Genomic DNA, 19,760 nt, shown 5'->3' with positions numbered 1-19,760 from the left:
CACTGTACTGTTAAAATAAAATTTGTAAATTATATAAAAGATCTAACACATCTAAGTTTTCCTCCCAAATATAATATTGGTTGCAGCAGTTTATTTTAATTTAATAATGTAGAAAAAAATAATTGGACATCCTGTGGTATGACACTCATATTTTAAGGTGTGCAATAAAACAATAAACAGGAAAAACTGTTAAGCAACTATTATCTGTCTTATAAATGAGATATACTGTTCTTTTTCAGGCAGGTTTATTTGCACAAATCTCTATTCAATAACATGGAGGATATTATTTGTAGATTTCCACCTTTACGGAAACAGGAAGCTCTATAACCTGATGTTGTTTTTGAGAAAATAAAGTGAAAAATGCTGTAAATATTAGAGATGCACCAAAAAAAATCAGCTGGTCACCAAAATCAGACAATCTGCGGCTTGACTGACCCTCATAAATTTGTTCTTTTTCCACTTAGTGAATGTAACATACCTATCAGGCTGCAGTAACAGAGACACCCATCGGTGTGGATGATGTAACAGAGGTAAGAAGACTCAAAATGAGCCATTTTCAGTTCATAGAGGTGTTTAAAAATGACAGCTTCATAAAAACCAGAGATTGGGAATAAGTCACAAATTTTCAGAAATATTTTATTGTGAAAATATTCAAGTTTCATATCAATAAAAAATAAATACTGGAAAATAATTTGCATCTTAACCTTACATTATAATTAGTCCAAATAGTAAAATGTGTTTGATTTACAAAAAAGAAAAGCTGAGTAAGTTAAGTTATAAATTAAGCTGAAATTAAATAGCCTCCCATTTTGCTGTAAAGTACATTGAATTACTTTGAGTAATGGCACAATTCAAACAAGCTTGCCTTGCCTTACCTGAGAAGTTTTGATAAAATAGGAAAAAAAGGAATTCAGAGTGGATTTATTTTGCATGTTTTTGGTGTGGCTGTTCTCCTCTAGTTTTCTTTCACATTCCAAGGTCACATCTGAGCCAGGGGAGACTCTAAATTGCACAAAAATATGAATGTGAGCCACTAGTGACCAGCTCCTGGGCATTTCTTTGCAATTTTTAAAATGACTCAGTGGGCATAGAAATTGCAAGAATTAAATAACACCCTTTCAGTGGAAACAGAGCAGAGCTGTACTTTACAACTCAACCACATGTTTGTGTATTTCCGTCAGTGATTGCAGTTTTGTGGATGGGCTGAACTTGGGAGCTGCAATTCTCCCTGATTTCATTCATCCTCTCTTTTTTTCTCTAATTCTGTTTTCTACAGCTCATGTACTGGGTCTTGCTGGGATTATCAGAAGTAGGATGTGTTTGTCCTGTTCAGCCGAAGCCAAACAGTTACCGTTTAACGTAATTCTCCGAAGCGCTTCACAATTGCCCCACCCCGACATAAAACACACACTACGGCACAGCTCTCCCTCAGCTAAAAATAGCTCCATGTGAGGTGACACGCTCTGCTAAACACAAAGCTGCAAAGAACAAGACTAAGAATACACATCCACATCATGAAAAAGCCATTGAATGCCCTGCTGATTTCATCTTGTTTTCTCCTTTTTGGCACACTGATGAGTTTTTTTTTTTTGAGCCACGCTGTAAAATCTGGAGGTCAGATGAAAAACAAAGTGAAACTCAGACAGTTTCTCTGGTGGTTTGTGTTTAGTGCAGCCATGATTTCTAAATGCGAGAAAGGCCACAGTGAGTATAAATACTCAAAGTGGTCATAATAACTTCAGCCAGACAGCCTGAATGACAAAACAGAGGCTTTGCACGATGGCACACACTCTAGAGTAGGCACCTAGCATCACATCGCCTCCCACTGGTTACAGAGGACACAGCTAGCTCCCTTAAAGATGCACCTTAACCCTGATGATGAAGGGATGACAGGAGGTCAGAGCAGCGTGGCACTGATGTCATTCAGGATGACTGAGGTCTGATATTTTTGGTTCTGAATGCAAGTCAGGGGTGGAATAGGGGATTTTTAAAGGCACTGGGATGCAAGTTTGTACATGAGGCCACGGGGGCATGGGGCTGTGCAGTCTATTTGTGGCAGCAGCAGACTCATACCTGTCTCAAGTGACAGTCCTGTGGTTTACTGAGCAGGAGAGGTCAGGAAAATGTGATACAGTCATCTTCATTTGGAGTCATCTCCATTTTAAATACTAAATGCTTCTTTAAAATAAAATGTGATATGCTTTTATTTTATATAAAGGTTTATAAAAATGTATTAAAAAAAGGAATAAATTAAGCAAACATGCAAATGTGACATACAAATGTACTAAACAGCATTTTTAGTATCCTTTTCTGCCATCTGTTGTCAGCCACTTCATAAATTCCCTGAATGATCCGCCCTCCTGCCAAATAACATCACGGTGGCCAATAAATCAATAAACACACAACTAACCCTTTAAAAATGACATCTGGTTGCTGTCCTGATTCCAAAGTTGATTTCTAGAGGCCATTCATCCTTTTTGTCCCTCTAAAATACATAAAATATGTAATGTATCCATCTTCTGATTTAAACCAGAAATTTCAAAAACTGAATCTACGTTTTTCACATGTTTATATGAGCGAGTGCATTTAGCCAAATATGTTTCTGTGTCTGGCAATTCAATCATTGTGGAGCCAAGAAGTGACTGAAATGACTGAACAGATTCAAGGCTTCCAACAGAAAAACATTCTGTTTCAATTCAATTTATTTTTATTATGGGTTACATCAGGGCAACAGGGATTTTCTTTAAAGTTTTGAGCGTTTAACATGCGAGGACTCAGAACTGAATCATCTTTCTGCAATACATCTCGGTACTCAAATGGTGTAGGTTATGAATGTACCTATATGCTTTTAAATGTACAACAGAAAGTTGACGCATCCATTAAAGATAGAATTAAAATACGCTCTATAAATAATGTAAAAGACATGGGATAGTATGAGACTCACACGGTGTCATACTTGAGCAAATTACCACAGTTTTAAGGGAATTAATACAAAAAATGTATTGCTTTTATTCAAAACATTTAAACAGAAAAGCAAGATTTATTTCTACTAGTGTAAAAATAATACATATTTTCTGATTAGAGTTGTCTAAACCATGTGTTTGTTTTCATTTTGATGCGTATTATATTTTGCTTAGGCAAAAATACACCTGATTAATTCAGTAGTTTAAGTTCCTTTTGGTTATTATTACACATTATTATTAAATTATATTTAGAGTAAAACAACTTTAGAAAGCTGATGTAGCGAGAGATCAGTCTGTAGTTTTAGAACAGAGTGATGGGTGGTGCTCCTGTAGTTTCCACACTCACCGTTTGTGTTTTTAACGACCAGAAATATTGTCAAACAGCCAAATTTGTGTTTATTGTAATAAAGAGAAAATTAAATTAGTCTTCTTTCTGCCTGTAATGTGTGGCAACACGTGGGGGAGGGGTGGCACGGCATAACTCTATGCTCAATACGGCCGGAGAAAAATTCCTGACACTACGGTGCTCTCTAGTATCTGATTAAAATGGGTTTATATCCTGGGAAACATTAGCTGTTTTGAAATGGTTTTGATACTGCTAACTTGTCTGTGGATGCACCAAACAATCTTTCTTCTACCTTCATCAAGGAACCTGCAGCACATTTTAAATTTTATTGGTCAATGTTTTATACGTTGGTGAATTGAAAACTAAGTTCATACAAATGAATGTTATTAAAATCAATTTAAATCAGTTATCAGACCTCAAAGAAAACCGGAAAAGCTGGGTTGCTCCAGTTCTATATGTGGTGCAATAAAAAAATATATAATGGTTGAGGCAAAACGGATAAAAAAAAAAGATGAAACACAGATCAAAACCTGTCTCTCACAGTTCCCTAACTGGTTACCCTCCACCAATTCTCACCAGCACAAATAAGTGTAAAATCACAGCTTGTTTCACTTTGCTTTCCTGCAGCCCTTAACTCCACCCTAACAACTCTGCCTCCATGGCATCTCAAGCTCACAGCATAAACACAGCAGTTATTGAGCCCCTCAGATGCTTAAATGAGCTCTTTCAAGTTCAACCATCTACACTGGCACGAGACATTGTTTGTGCTGGCGCTGCATATAAAAGCCGGCTTTCTCATAATGTTCCTGCTTCAGATAAACAGTCGCTGAACAGGAAGGGCTGTTCTGTCATGACAATCAATGTGTCAACATGTCACATAGCTCAATATTATTGTTTTTTATTGGGACATGTGAACGAGAGTTATAAACTAGGATATACAGCACGCTTTAGAAGCAGTTATTAATTTATTGCTCTGCTTGGATACAAATGTGTTTTATTTTACACAACTAATTGAACTGGCAAGGAAGAACTGAGTCAGAAAACACAGCGATCTCAGCAGGATCATAAGATCCGGTTCAGTTTTGAGAAACTCAAATTTTTACAATGCCTTCTGAAAGTATTCATACCCCAATGAACCTTTTTTTTTTTGCAAGAAAACCACATTATTTAGTATACTTAGGTGTAGAACAAAAAGCAGTGCATAAATGTTAGCTGCAATTACAGCTTCTAGTCTTTGCACATATAAAGACTGAAACTCTATTCTTCAATGCAAAACTGCTCAAGTATTTTCTCAATTACATTAATGTCTAGACTTTGACTGGGTTACTCCAATACCTGCATATGTCTTGACCCAAAACATTCCATTACTCCTCAAGCTGTAAATGTTAGATCTTTGTTCTGCTGGTAGGAGAACCCCCACCCTAGTCTTAAATATTTTGCAGTCTTTTACAATGTTTCTTTTTTTTTTTTTTAGAATTGGCCCGAATCCCGTCAACTCTGACCAGTGTTGCTTTCCCAGCAGAAGCAAAGCATTCCCACAGCCTTATGCTGCCACCACCATTCTTCACAGCTCTGATGAGACGCAGTTTACCTTATGAGCTTCAAAATATTGTGATCAGGACATACAGATTAAAGGTTCTTCATTGTACTTTCAAGCCAGCTAAGTGGATTTGGTGTTACAAGGGAATAAATACCACTATTATTTTCCTTTGTCTCTAGGAGTGAAGGCATTTGGCCAGCAATAAAAGTCATTAACTCAGCAGAAATGGTGTGTCAGGGTGTCTAAATGTGAAATAAAATCCTGACTGTTGTGCTTTCTTTTCCATTTTTTCCATTCTCTTCCATCCAAGCAGAAAACAGCTCGCATTATACACTGAGCCAATTTAAAGCCAAGTAACGACAGGTTTACCCATGATGAGAACTTGATCAGCCAGGTTTAAATATTAATTTAGGCAACAGTTAAAAATGTTTCGAGATAGAAAACTATTCAAGGACAAATTCATGAATCTTCCTTCTCTTGTTTATGCATTTATGAAAAACGTTTTTGAGTTTTTCAGGTTTTAACAATAAATGAAATGCCAAAAAGAAATTTTTATGAAAAAAAGATTAATAGGTCAGAGATTAATTCTCAGAGACAACCAGAAAGCAATCAATCTCAGAACAAAAGCACAGAGATAAAGTCACCATGCCTGGATCCTTTTTTTCCACACTAAGTGCAGAAAGCAGCTACAAAAACCTTTTGTGCAGGTCACAGGAGTGCTGAGAAATGGATTCATGTCGACATATTCCAAAGGAATAAGATATCCTGAGTGTGCAAGTTCCATTCATACCATGTCTCCGCAGGACCTGCTGGCTGCAAGTCAGCAGATCTTATATTTCAACCTGCGCTCCATTCAGACAGGCCGAAACTGGTGCAGGATATGAAGCGTGGCTTCATGCGGAACAGCAAGCACACTAAAATTCATGCTAACAACTCACTGTGGAGGGGTTAATCAGTGCTGTATCTATGGTTTCATTACTCTCAATGCCTCCTGTGACCTCCTCTTGAGCAATTTACAAGAGAAGTGGGTTACAGGCGTGCACAGATTAATTCCCCGTCTCTATGAATAACTAGGCGATAGCTAATGATGTTTGGCCTCACAATCAAAGCCTAGTTGAAGTTTTTTTTGTTGCTATTGAACAGTGGAAGTCAATAACAACCAAGTCTTTTATGAAGAAGTTACAGAAGCGCCAGTGATCCGTATGATATAAAATCGTTACCGCAGACTATATCAAGGAAGATTAAAAAAATAATGGAAAAAAAGGAAGGGATTTCAAATGTAGTACATATCTGTCTGAATCCCCGGAGGTTGCACGCTTGCTCCAGAAACCTTATTATATTATTGACTAAAAGTACAGCTCAAATGTCTGCAGGATGCAGAAATATAGATCCTTTGCCCTTCAGTTACTTATTAAAAGACCTGTGTTGTTCTCTAACACTGCACCACAACCTACTGTGGGTACAGTGGGGTCTTTAAATGCAGGTTCCAATAATGTGATTGGAATAATTATAAAATAAAAACATTAAACAGTATCTACTGGAAAGTTTGTTTATATGCCTTCTACACGTTCTTGCAAAAAAATTCATTTGCCTTGAACTATTTCACATTTGTCATGTTAAAACCATACACTTCAATGTATTTTACTGGAATTTTATGCGATAGGCCAACACCAATTATTATTATATTTAAAAAGAGGAAGGAAAAGGATGCACACTTATATTTTTTATGAACAAAAGGGTGTAAGCCGTTTTCTTCCAGGATTGTCTGCCACAATCAATCTTCCCATTAACTTTGTCCAGTTTTCCTGTTCCTGTGGAAGAAAAGCATCCCGACAGCATCATGTTGCCACCATCATGTTTCAAGTTGGGGATGTCTATACTGGGTAGTGCCGTGTTGGTTTTCTAACACACATGCAGTAACATTTTGCATGCACACCAGAAAGTTCAGTTTTGGTTGTTGTCCCCTTCAAGGTTTGTGGCAGACTGTAAACTTGGCTTTCTTTTAACAATGGCTTTTTCATAAATATCAGATTTGTTTAAAGCACAACTAATAGTTGTCCTATGGACCAAGTCTCCTACATGAGCTTTTAAAATTGTTCCAGCTCCTCCAGAGTTATCACAGGTGTCGTAGCAGCTCCTCCTACTATTGTTCTCTCTGGCTGGCATGTACAGTAGGTTTACCTGGACGACCATGTCTTTTTAGGATTGCATTTGTGCCGAGATCTTTCCATTTTCCGACAACGGATTGAATAGCGCTACAAAAGATGGCCAAAGTTTAGGATGTTGTTTAATAACCGAACTCTGCTTTAAACCTTTACAACCTACAAGCTTTAAAGCTCTGCTTTACAACCTTCTCTCTGATCTCTCTGCTATGTTCCTTGGTTTTCATGATGCTGTTTGTTCATTAATATCCTCTAAAAAAACCTCTGAGGCCTTACCAGCACATCTGAATTTAGACCGAGCTTAAATTAAATACAGATGGACTCTGTTTACAAATTCAGAGACTCCTGAATAACCAGGCTTAAAGAAAACAGAGGACGTTTTTCCACCTCCCATTTTCTGGCAACATACAGCTTTCCCGAGAACTCCGGAGTGCAACAAGGAGACCTACATGCTCCAGCCAAATCCTTTAAAACACAGACACTGTGAGGTGTTTTGAAGGGAGCACATTTTAGTCACTGTGTAGCTTTCGAGGTAAATCAGGTCAACTGCCTGACTTAAACGTCATGTAAACTGTGCAGCATACCACCACAAGCTTGCAGAATCAGAGAGAGGAATTTACTAAAGATCCTTTTTACTCATACATTCTGTTCATGTTTTCAAGACTAAGCCCAGAGTTACACAGGAGGGTCTTTATTGTGTCACAATAATGCACAGCAGACCTCTTTTACAAATTCACAAACAACTGTTGAGCATACAGGAAACACCCTCTTCAGTGCATTCTATTTAAGGTGCTTTGGGAGGGCCTTTAACTCTGTCCAAAACAGACAAATAGGCTGAAAAGCCAGGTCAATGTGTCTGGCACTACAGTGCACTTCATAATGAAACAACACGGAGGTTTGTGTAGTGTAATGCTCCAGAGTGGTCATAGCAGTCCCTAATGGTCTCGGAAGGATATTCCTTTTATTTGATGTACCATGAAACACAGTACAGCAATGACACACGTGGCATGTTGAAGATGGGTCAGACTGAAATGAACTGGGGGGAGGACAGAGAGGAACGAGTGAGTTGCAGCATGTGCATGCATGTATTCAGCACAGTGCAGCTCTGTATTCTCCAACCACTGTTCCCCTGTACAGCAAGACCAATGAGGTAGAAACCATCTCACACTCTGTGCATCTAATACATTGTAATTATGTTCTCACGAAGCAATTTATTATACTACCATGACTAATGGGAGGACATTTTTTGATGGACTAAGCAAGCTTCTAGTGAAGATATATCTACCACAACGAATGGGAATGATAACTTGGGCAAATCCTTTTAAAGATTAGAGATGCAAGAGAAATCAGCTGCTGACCAGAATCAGATTATTTTCAGCTTAGTTGGGGCTTACCGGTAACCGACCAGTCGGAAACGCTGGAATCTGAGATTTTTCTGATCAGTTAAAAAGCCATACTAAACCTCACCTGGTTGAGCTAACAACACCTTTCAGTGTAAATGATGTTACTGAGGGAAGAAGCCTCACAGTTAGCAATTTTCAGTCTTAATAATGTGTTTAATTAAGTAAAAAGGTAGTGCAGTGATCTGTGAAGATATTTAGGAAACCATTTTACGCAACCTGTTGAAACATGTCTGTTGTTCATTCAGGTTGCTAAAGGGAGGACAATTTTTTACGCGGATAATAGGAAGGCTGAAAACATTTGATTTTGTTTTCTGGCTTGCCAAAAAAAAAGGTAAGGGAGGCTAATACTTATTTATTTAATATGCATTTAACTTGTGGTCTTAGTTGTTTTTTTTTTTATCACATATGACTTCCTGATAATGTTTTTTCTCAAAAAAAAAAAAAAAAACATCCAGCTGCACAGAAAATTGCGTATCTGCAACCACCTAACCAGAGATTTAGAAATCTGCCTCAAAATTATAATCATTGCTTTTGTAATTTTGATGTATTGGAAATAAATGAAAAATATCCACTAGTCCAAGTGTGACAGCTTTGGTGCCTCGGTAATTACTCAGCATCTTACGTACTTCCCATGAAAACTAAGGCCAACAGTCACTCAATCAGTAAACATATTACTAGCTGAAAAAGGTAAATACTATAAAAAGAAAGAAAGAAACAAACAAAGAAAGAAACAAAGAAAATCCCACAAAAAGAAATTTAAAAACAAAAAAATTGCCATGCCTATGACAAAGTTGATATTTGTGCATTATTAATGACAATTATCAAACATGTTGGTAATTACTTTCTCAACATACAAGCCCGTCATCCCTGCATGGATGAACAATGTAAACAGTTGCTGCTTACCCTGCAGAACCTATTAGAAGCTTTACTTCACAGCCAGACATCACACACTCCGGGTAGAGCCCACCTACCTTTACATATCTATCTCTAGGTTGGTCCGTGCAACATGAAACCAGGGGCTCTGGTTCTCTGGTGATAAGCTGCAGACAGGTGAGGTGACTGTGGTAACTGGAAAGCTACACTGGCTCCATCAGGCACACGAGAATGGGAACCACAATCTGACTGGTTTACTTTCTACAAATCAGCACATTCCCCTAAATGTCAATGAAAAAGAGGAGGCTATTCTTCCCCCTGCCTCACTCAGCTGTGTTGCCCACAGCCTTACTCTGCCTTTGAATATGTCCCATTATTTAAATCTCTACCATTCTTACAATTAGTTGTCTCCTCACCCTCACTCTCAAACAAGCCTCTGCCCCTCTCCGCGGTCAGCGGCTTTAGCTGCTGTGATGCCTGTGGCTCAGCCGGGACATGTTTGGAGCCTGCGTGTTGCAGATCTGCAAGGCCACCAATTGTTTTGCCCTCTTTTCTTTCCTCTTTAGGACACATGGTGTGGCCGAAGGGGAAATCTGAGCTCTCAAGCAGACAGCGAGAGCACATTCTGAAATGCACACATCTAGCTATCCCTTTAAATCAAAGGGAAACAAGATTGTATGTCCTGCTTTGGGATAGAAGCTGCGACTATATAACTACATAAGAAAAATATAACATATTTGGAAGTATGATCCCCTGAAAATAAAAACAACAAAACAATATTCTTCTGTGGATAATGATCCAGGGCATCACAGACCACTAACTTACAAAAAAAATATTTGCTGCCAGGCACAAACATTCTTGTATTGAAACAGTTATGCAATCCTTGGCAGTGAAGCTCAATGGCAACTATCTGAGAAAAAAGCCAGCAGATGGGTCCATTCGGCTGCAGCAGCCTCGGTGGGACACCTGACGAGGCACGAGTCCCCATCTGCCTTAATTTGTTGTTTCTTCTTTCCCCTTGTGACCTACTCAGGAATTCATTTATTTGGTTTAAAATATCTCCAGTTGTTTAATTTCTTGGCTCTCTGCACTCAAGTCACTCACAGCAGAATGCCTGAATCGTTCGATCACTGGCAATCAGATACCTTTGATGGGTTTTCACTGAAGAAAGCATTCAAAGGGAGGCACAATGACATACTGCCTCGATAAATCACATGAGATGTTTCTGACTGGCATTGGAGCTGTGAGCTGCCCTGAAGTGTCTCCACCAACAGATGGTGCTGCTGTACAGTGCACTGCACATGGACTGACACAAGGTTTCAGGATGTATGACCAATCGAATGGACCCATTCATCTTTATTGAGAAGAGGCAGGAAACTTCCGTTTCTGTTGTACACCAGCTTGTTGCTGGTGTTAAACAGAGCAAAACTTCGAGGAAAAAGCAAATAAATAGAACAACAGAAAATGAGGTGGGAACTTGTTTATTCCACAGAGGAGATTAATGTCCGGATCACAGGACAGGTTTATTATTTTTGGTTAATTAGTTAGAAATAATTCCTTAATTTAAAGTGCTGTTGGACCTACACTGAGCAAGAGGGACTGTTTATTGTCTGAGGTAAACATAAAAACAATAATACTTAATACTTAGAATTATTATGCATAGGAAGGCAAAGTATCCAAGCGTTTTTTGAGAATGTATGAGCAATGGAGGAGGAGGAGGAATCACGTGACTGTGGGAAACTAAATGATGCAGGTATTTACATCTCTGTGGATAAAGCCTCATTGACTGAGAACATAATTTATCACAACTGCACGTGCTCAAATCTTAGGCCAGTTGTCAAGGCAACAGCTTCAGCAGACAGATATAACAAAAAAGCTCCTACCACACACTCTTTACAGTAGATACAGATATGTTCACATCCATGCACACGCAAACATCAGCTTCTATCTACACAGCCTCCAGCAGTAAATCCAGTAAGGATAAACATTTAAGTTTAATGACTGTTTACCAGTCAAAGTCTCATCCCCCTCTGGCAGCACCGCTATTTCACTGTGAAGCACAGTGAAGTGCTATTTTCCCCAAGTAATGAGCCCACACAATGCAAGTGAGAAAAAAATGCACCTGATCAAATATTCATGTATAGAAAATATCCAATTCTGCTTCAAATTGGCCTAAACTAATATGGCTGCAAAGTATACCTTCTGCATCATCAACAGTGCTATGCAAACGTATTCATAGCTCTTAATCTATGCGACAGACCAACACAAAAAAGTAAATAAACGAAGTGGAGGGATGAATGCATGGTTTTCAAAATCATTTACAAATAATAATCACAAAGGTCAGAATCCGAATCAACTTTATTGCCAAGTTTAAATTCTAAATATGACCTTTTGATTATTATTTGTAAACCATCCATTTTTTTCCCTCCACTTCATTTATTTACTTCTTTGTGTTGATCTGTTCCATAGATTAAGAGCTATGAATACTTTATAAGGTGTATAAAGGTGAGGCACACATACAGGGGTTGGACAATGAAACTGAGACACCTGTCATTTTAGTGTGGGACGTTTCATTGCTAAATTGGACCAGCCTGTTAGCCAGTCTTCATTGCTTGCACATTGCACCAGTAAGAGCAGAGTGTGAAGGTTCAATTAGCAGGGTAAGAGCACAGTTTTGCTCAAAATATTGAAATGCACAAAACATTACGGGTGACATACCAGAGTTCAAAAGAGGACAAACTGTTGGTGCACGTCTTGCTGGCATATCTGTGACCAAGACAGTAAGTCTTTGTGATGTATCAAGACCCACGGTATCCAGGATAATGTCAGTATACCACCAAGACTGCTCTATACTTACTCTCACTCACTTAAAACTGTGCACATATATTTATATTATATTGTAGATATATTTATACTGTTTAATTTGTATTGTATTGCACCGACTACGCCAAAACAAATTCCTTGTATGTCCAAAAACGTACTTGGCAATAAAGCTTTTCTGATTCTGATTCTGAAGAAGGACGAACCACATCCAACAGGATTAACTGTGGACGCAAGAGGAAGCTGTCTGAAAGGGAAGTTCGGGAGCTAACCCGGATTGTATCCAAAAAACATAAAACCACGGCTGCCCAAATCACGGCAGAATTAAATGTGCACCTCAACTCTCCTGTTTCCACCAGAACTGTCCATCAGGAGCTCCACAGGGTCAATATACACTGCCGGGCTGCTATAGCCAAACCTCTGGTCACTCATGCCAATGCCAAATGTCGGTTTCAATGGTGTAAGGAGCGCAAATCTTGGGCTGTGGACAATGTGAAACATGTAATGTTCTCTGATGAGTCCACCTTTTCTGTTTTCCCCACATCCAGGAGAGTTACGGTGTGGAGAAGCCCCAAAGAAGCGTACCACCCAGACTGTTGCATGCCCAGAATGAAGCATGGGGGTGGATCAGTGATGGTTTGGGCTGCCATATCATGGCATTCCCTTGGCCCAATACTTGTGCTAGATGGACGTGTCACTGCCAAGGACTACCGAACCATTCTTGAGGACCATGTGCATCCAATGGTTCAAACATTGTATCCTGAAGGTGGTGCCATGTATCAGGATGACAATGCACCAATACACACAGCAAGACTGGTGAAAGATTGGTTTGATGAACATGAAAGTGAAGTTGAACATCTCCCATGGCCTGCACAGTCACCAGATCTAAATATTATTGAGCCACTTTGGGTTGTTTTGGAGGAGCGAGTCAGGAAACGTTTTCCTCCACCAGTATCACGTAGTGACCTGGCCACTATCCTGCAAGAAGAATGACTTAAAATCCCTCTGACTACTGCGCAGGACTTGTATATGTCATTCCCAAGACAAATTGACGCTGTATTGGCCGTAAAAGGAGGCCCTACACCATACTAATAAATTATTGTGGTCTAAAACCAGGTGTTTCAGTTTCATTGTCCAACCCCTGTATATTCAGTACCTTGTACTCCGATAACCTTAAAAAAATCCAGTGCAAACAATTGCCTACAGAAGTCACCTAATTAGTTAATAGTTCAAGGTGAATACTTTTAAAAGGCAGTGTATTCACATTTTTGTTAGAGAACATTAGTGAAGAAACAGCATCATGAAGACCAGGGAACACACAATAGGCAGGTCTTGGATAAAGTTTACACGTTTAAAGCAGAGTGAGGTTTTGAAACAAAATCCCAAATTGTTCAATCCATCATCTAAAAATCTAGAGGCTGGTAGAATCACAAACCCTCCAAGAAATGTCTGTCCACCTAAACTGAATGTAACAGCAAGTCACACTTTTCAGATTGTTATTCTTAAAAAAAATGAAAATCAAGTATCCTTCTCCTTCCAATCCACAATTATGCACTAAATTATGTTGCTTTATTACAGAAAGGTTTTTGGTTATTACAGAAAGGTTTTTAGTTATTACAGAAAGGTTTTTGGTTGTAACATGACCAAATGTGACAAACCTCAAGGGGTTTAACAAGGCATACAGTGGTGCAGATAATTGTAAACTATGATTTTGTAATGCTCATTGGTGCACAATTTTTTATTCATTTGTTCTCCATTCCAGGTTGAGATGCAACTGAAAGGCCCAATGAAGGAACACTCTGTTTAATAGAAAAAAGGTCAGAAAACAAAGTGTTATAGATCTTAGGCCATTATTACAGACACCAATCAAATGACCTTGCTTCTCTTTGCACATTTCTGATGTAAATCAAAACCTGTCCCAGTTAATGAGGGGTTGATTTGTCACAGAAAAAGAGTTGGTGAACTAAAAGCTATTGCCAAGCTGTGCTGGCTCAGTTCGATCATAGATGACCATCAACTCTCTGTAATATCAGTGATGCAGGTAAAAGACAGCATCAAATATAATATGTTTAAAGCCTTTTAGAAATATTAAACACAGAGACTAAATGGACAATCTGCCTGCAAATCCAGCAAGAAAAATTTTGGATTAACCACATTCCCACATTTGATCAACCAAATAATTAGTGCACATATATGGAGATTGCATTAATGCACCTCAATATGCATAGTAACGTATGGCATGTGGCCAAAAGGAGCAGAGTGTCTATAAAAGCTGCAGTGCAGCAGCATGAGCTCATCATTCTTCTCTTCTCCCCTCTCCTCTTTCACCCCCCCATCTCAGCCCTCTTCTTGCTCGCCATTACATAAGTTAATGCAGCAACCAGCCTCATTATTCTCCAAGCAGGCACAGGAAAGATGCAAAAAGGATATGTCATCAAAAGTGAAATAACAGCAAAAAAAATAAATAAAAAGCTTTCAGAAAGAGACGGTGCTTGTGTTTCTGAACTGTCACAGTCCACTGATCAAAAGGAGCAGAGCAGAGAAGAGACGAAGAATCTTTTTGCTCTTCTTTAATCACAAAGCATGTCTACAAAAAACAACAACATTGGGGGACCAAACAGAAAGATGTCAATATTTCCAAATGAATTATTTCTATTCATGTGCATTTTTCTGATCAGAAATCTCGATGAAGAGAAAAAAAAAAACCTGAACATGAAATGAAAATTTGTGGTGTTGAGAGGGTGGCGTTCTTGTGCATTAAAGTAAAGTAAACAAACAAGCCTCCTCAGATGATTAGCATTTCAAAAGCTTTAGAGCTTAAGCATGCACCAGATGTAGCATTCTCAAATACATTCTCCCATGATTTAGCCTTACAGTCATGAAAGATGAGGAGACAGTGAGGGATGTAGTATATTCTCATGCATCACACTTACAAAAACATTATATGTGCTAAAGGCTACAAACTATATACTATATATTTAATTAATAAAATAAAAAAAGGAAGATTAATATATCTTACACGCCTGTGTCCCTCCGGGAAAGACATCCATATAAATTATTCAGTAATATGTAGACACAGACTGCAACTTAAGCATAGATCACAAAAAGGGCTGCACACAGGTATCTGGTAAAACTGACAAATAACATGAGTTATAGAAATTTAATGCTAACTGAAATCGGTCAATTTCCAGCTTGACTGGCCCTGACCTGTGACCAAAAATGATGAAAAATCTAATCTTTTTTCTGTTAGGGAAAAGCACCATATGTAACCACTCCCACGTCGGAATGATAACAACACTCCTTGGTGTGGATGTTGTTGCTGAGTGAAGAAGATTCTTACCATGGCAATTGTTTGTATTAGTAGGGTTTTGAAAAGAAACTCCGATAAAGCACAGATCTTAAAAAGCCATTTACAAGGAAAATCATTTCTACAACATGTTGGGACATGTATGGGGTTCTTTCAGTCTGCCGAAAGGCAAGAGAGAGTGAGGCTTTAGCAGAGAACAGCAAGGCTGCAGTATTTCATCCTCCGCCTGTCATAGAACTAAAGGGAAATGTTGGCAGCGTTTTGGAAATTACAGAGTTCAGGTAAAGGTCCTAATCCTAAATATAATACACACAGAGACTGCTGTTTTAGTAATGCTAGCCTTGCAAAAGCGATCTAACTGATAATATAGCATCTATGGCATGTTGTCTTTGCTTTGAAATTTGAGTGATGGGTAGCTTCGTCCCTTCTCTAACTATAAATAATGGTTGCTCTTGCCATGAAAGCTAAAAAAAGTATTTGAAAGCTGTTCTTATATCTTCTCATAATATCGATCTAAAGGGAAAGCATAATTAGCTAAAATTGGTGTCGGTAGCTTAACGCTTTACAAAAACCTGAGCTGGAATAGAATAAAATAGATTGGAATAGAATAAAGTTCATTGCCATTTACATGGGTACATCAGATCACTCACTGATGAATTGTTGTGTTTCCCATTGTTAGTCAAAGTTAGATCAAAAAAATGAAAACACATTTTTTTATTGATGTTTATCATACTGTTTATCATTATCATGAAACATTTCTTATCATGATAAGAATTTTAATTTATAAAAAAAAACCGATACATTCCAATCAATGATGACATTAGTGTTGGGATTATTCCTTCTGATATTTTCTCTACTGTTGGTTCGATGAGAGCAGCAATAAATATCAATCAATTTGAAAATATGATTAAATACAGTTATTGTCTGCAGTTTAGTGATAAAAATCACATTTCTTTATGTAACTGGTGTCCTGAAGAAACCGGTTTTAAAGGTTTTATTTATGTTTGTGGCACTCTTGACAGTTGCCTAAAAAAGTCTGCTAAGAAGCAGTAAATACTTTGTCACGTTTATCACAGTATCACAGTAAATACCACAAAATATTGTGGTAAATGTAAAGTATATTACCCACTCCTAGCTGAAGCATGAGCAAAAAAAACTATATTTTACAACAAGTAAATGGAACTTTGCTGATTAATCTATAAATGCCCACACCCAGGGTGAAGTATGGATTTATGCATAAATGTTTCTAAGTTTGGCTCCAAGTTTAAGTTTACCAGCAAAAGGTAAGTCTTATAACTGGTCAACTTTTCTGTTATGACTAACTGGAATCTGATCAACACCAAGGTAAGATTTCAGAGCTGAACACGGCCTCCATCCGAGACACGTCTCAGCTTTTCCACCTCGGAGGCTTTTTTTCCTTCTCTTCTCTCACAGTGGAACTGCAACTTGGCAGGTTAGTACATTTCCATTACGACCAGTTCGTCTCGAACCTCACCCAAAAAATGATTGTTTTAAAGCCAGCAAACTAAAGCAAAGAAACTAACACAAGGTCAGAGTCTGGTCTATTTTTAATCAAGTCAAACACAGCTAAGTTTCCTTTACCTTTCACATAGCGTGTTAGTCTTCCAGGAGCTGTTTTAAGATCCCAGTTCTTGTCAGAGTTTTGTTTCTGCTGCTCAGTTTCTTGGATATCCACAGCGGGACGGGCAGGCACCGTTGAATAAGTAATGTTCTAGTCATTGCGCTCTTGAAACATAACACTGGCTCGTGTTTGTCACTGAGCCGACTGAAGCACCCAGATCAAATGTTCCCTCATGTCTAAAGTGTCACAGCTAAAGGTTTCATGATGTATTCATGCATCCTTGTGCATTGCCCTGTTATTATAATATCTCAGCCACCTAACAGGAAGATATTTCCACTCCCCATCAGCCATCACTGGCTCTGTCGGCATTCAGATAGTGCTTATTCTTCCAACCTTGCCATAACTGTTTATGGAAACCAAACTCAGTTTCAGCGGTATCTGATATATCAAGAGTACACAAATGTAATTATACACCAGACATTAAAAACGTTCTCTACTTTTAATGCAGTTTTATAGTCCATAGCTAGCAGCAAGTTTGGATCATCTAACCAGTAACTCCTCCAGACCCATGCCCCATGCCAGGTGTCCATCAGCCACAACAAAGTTGAAGATGTCAGGAAGCCAAACAAAAAATAAACTTCCCATTTGGCAACAGTTCCTATTTTAAAGAAGAATAAATAGACTTCTGTCAGCTGACACTGTAATAAAAGCCCTTTTTACTCTATGCTCTTGTCAAATCTTACAAGAAAAAGACAAATGAGAGGCAGTTCCTCTAAATCTAAGACCACGCTTTTCTCAACCAGAAAAGGGTGGCCTTTTCCATCCAGGTCAAAGGTCAATCCCTGCCTCAAGTGGAGGAGTTCCATTATCTTGGCATGTGCCTTGTTCATGAGGGGTTGTAGGATGGAGCAGTATATGCATAGATGGATTGATCCAGTCTATCATGATGAAGGAAGAGCTGAGCCAAAAATCGAAGCCTTTCTACTTACTAGTCTGTCTGCATTCCAACAACCATAGAGTACAATAATATGAATAATGACTGAAGGATCGAGATCACAGATTCAAGCAGCTAAATGTACCTGTCTATGTGGGAGGTGGCTGGACTCAGAGTTACAGATAGGGTGATGATCCCAATCATCAGGGAAAAGCACAGAACAGAGTCGGTTTTTCTCTGCATCAGGGCTGAGGTGGTTATGACATCTGAACAAGATGGCTACTGGGTTAGGGTTAGAGTTGTCTGAGTACCTCCAGAACACGTTGGGTAAGGTTCAAAGGGCAAGGGATGTCAGAGTTGAACACAACCTCCATTTTTTCTGGACCTGTTACCTCCATGACCAGATCTCTCTCAGATATACAGGCTGATGGACGTGAGGATGGAAGGAACTCAAAGATATTTTTTGTTTCCTTTCATTATTAATACAAATAATATCAAAGTCATCTTATTGCATGCACTAAAGTGAAAACATTCAGATAGAATCAAACTCCTCATTAAATATTAGCCCGCCACGAGTTCAAGAAAATAATAAACTGCAATACGGTTTCTGAATATTGCAATTATATTGATTATGATTACCCCTTATTTACAAGACACATTTCTTTCTTTAGCATTACACACAATCTTCACAACAATGCAGAAGATCTAGCATCCCGGTCACTAAAGAAATAGAGATGGTGGGAACATAAAGGGAAGTTAGAGTACATTCAACTGGGTTGAATAATTAACCCATAATAGATTCAGAGTGTAACCATGTAAAAGTTGAAAACTAAAATCCTACCAAATACTCCATCCATACAGTCCTTTGTAATTATAATATTGCACACACTACTATTACACAGTATTTACAGCACAAGCAAAACACTCACTTACCTCAAAGACAGCAGCATCATTTTAGGACCAAACCAGACTAACTGTAATTCTTTCTGAATGCACTGTTAACAGTATGCTTTTTGTGTCCTCTGTTTATAGGGGATTTTTGTGTTTTCTTGGGTCACTGAGAATTTTCACAAGCAGCAATCCCAACTGCAAAAACATTTATCATTGTAAAAGAGACACACAAGACAGAAAATCATGCATGCAAAGATTCATATGTCATTACATTCATTATACGGGTGGAAGCGACCGGAGTACCTGGAGAAAACACAGGCATGAACATGGAGAACACGCAAACTCCACACGGGTTCAGATTTGAAACCAGAACTGCGTCTGCGAATTGTTTTAAACCCAGATAAAATAACATGATTAGGAAGATTATGTTGACATTAGCTTTATTGTCTGAAACAATTGTGATTAAATGTTTAATTAATTGCTACAAGCCTATTTGTAATTAGTTTGGAGATTGAACCATTAACCGTGATGCATTTGCATCTTTTCATTAAACGCTTGTTGCTGTCGTGACGTTAAAACTGAGAATCTGTAAAGGGCTCAGTGTGAAAGACATGTTGATATTTTAGTCTGACAGGGTTGATTCTTTACATTTGCTTCATTATATACATTTTGGAGTGATCTCATAGTTAGTTAATTATTACACATATCAGAATTAGGAACCGCCCTGCATGTGTCCTTTATTCATCAGTTATAATAGATCACTGCATTCAAGCTGAAGAGAAATGCTTACAGTTACTTTTGGGAAAAAACTTTTCCCAAACAAATTAATATCATTTGAAGCTACATCTTTATGTCTTGGTTCAATTTTGAACATGGATTCAAATAAAAAGGCTAATTTTAAGTGATAAAAGGAACAGGTCAATTAATGGCAGAATAATC

The 19,760-nt window shown here is 38.3% G+C and overlaps 1 protein-coding gene across 9 annotated transcripts in view; it reads right to left on the bottom strand.

Annotated features, from left to right (window-relative positions):
• LOC124868191 (IQ motif and SEC7 domain-containing protein 1-like) overlaps positions 1-19,760 on the bottom strand; it is a 147,866-nt gene that overhangs the window by 38,287 nt on the left and 89,819 nt on the right. The window lies entirely within an intron of this gene.

This window comes from Girardinichthys multiradiatus, chromosome 1, assembly GCF_021462225.1.
Source record: "Girardinichthys multiradiatus isolate DD_20200921_A chromosome 1, DD_fGirMul_XY1, whole genome shotgun sequence".
NCBI lineage: Eukaryota > Metazoa > Chordata > Actinopteri > Cyprinodontiformes > Goodeidae > Girardinichthys > Girardinichthys multiradiatus.
This window is presented reverse-complemented; position numbering and strand designations above follow the sequence as displayed.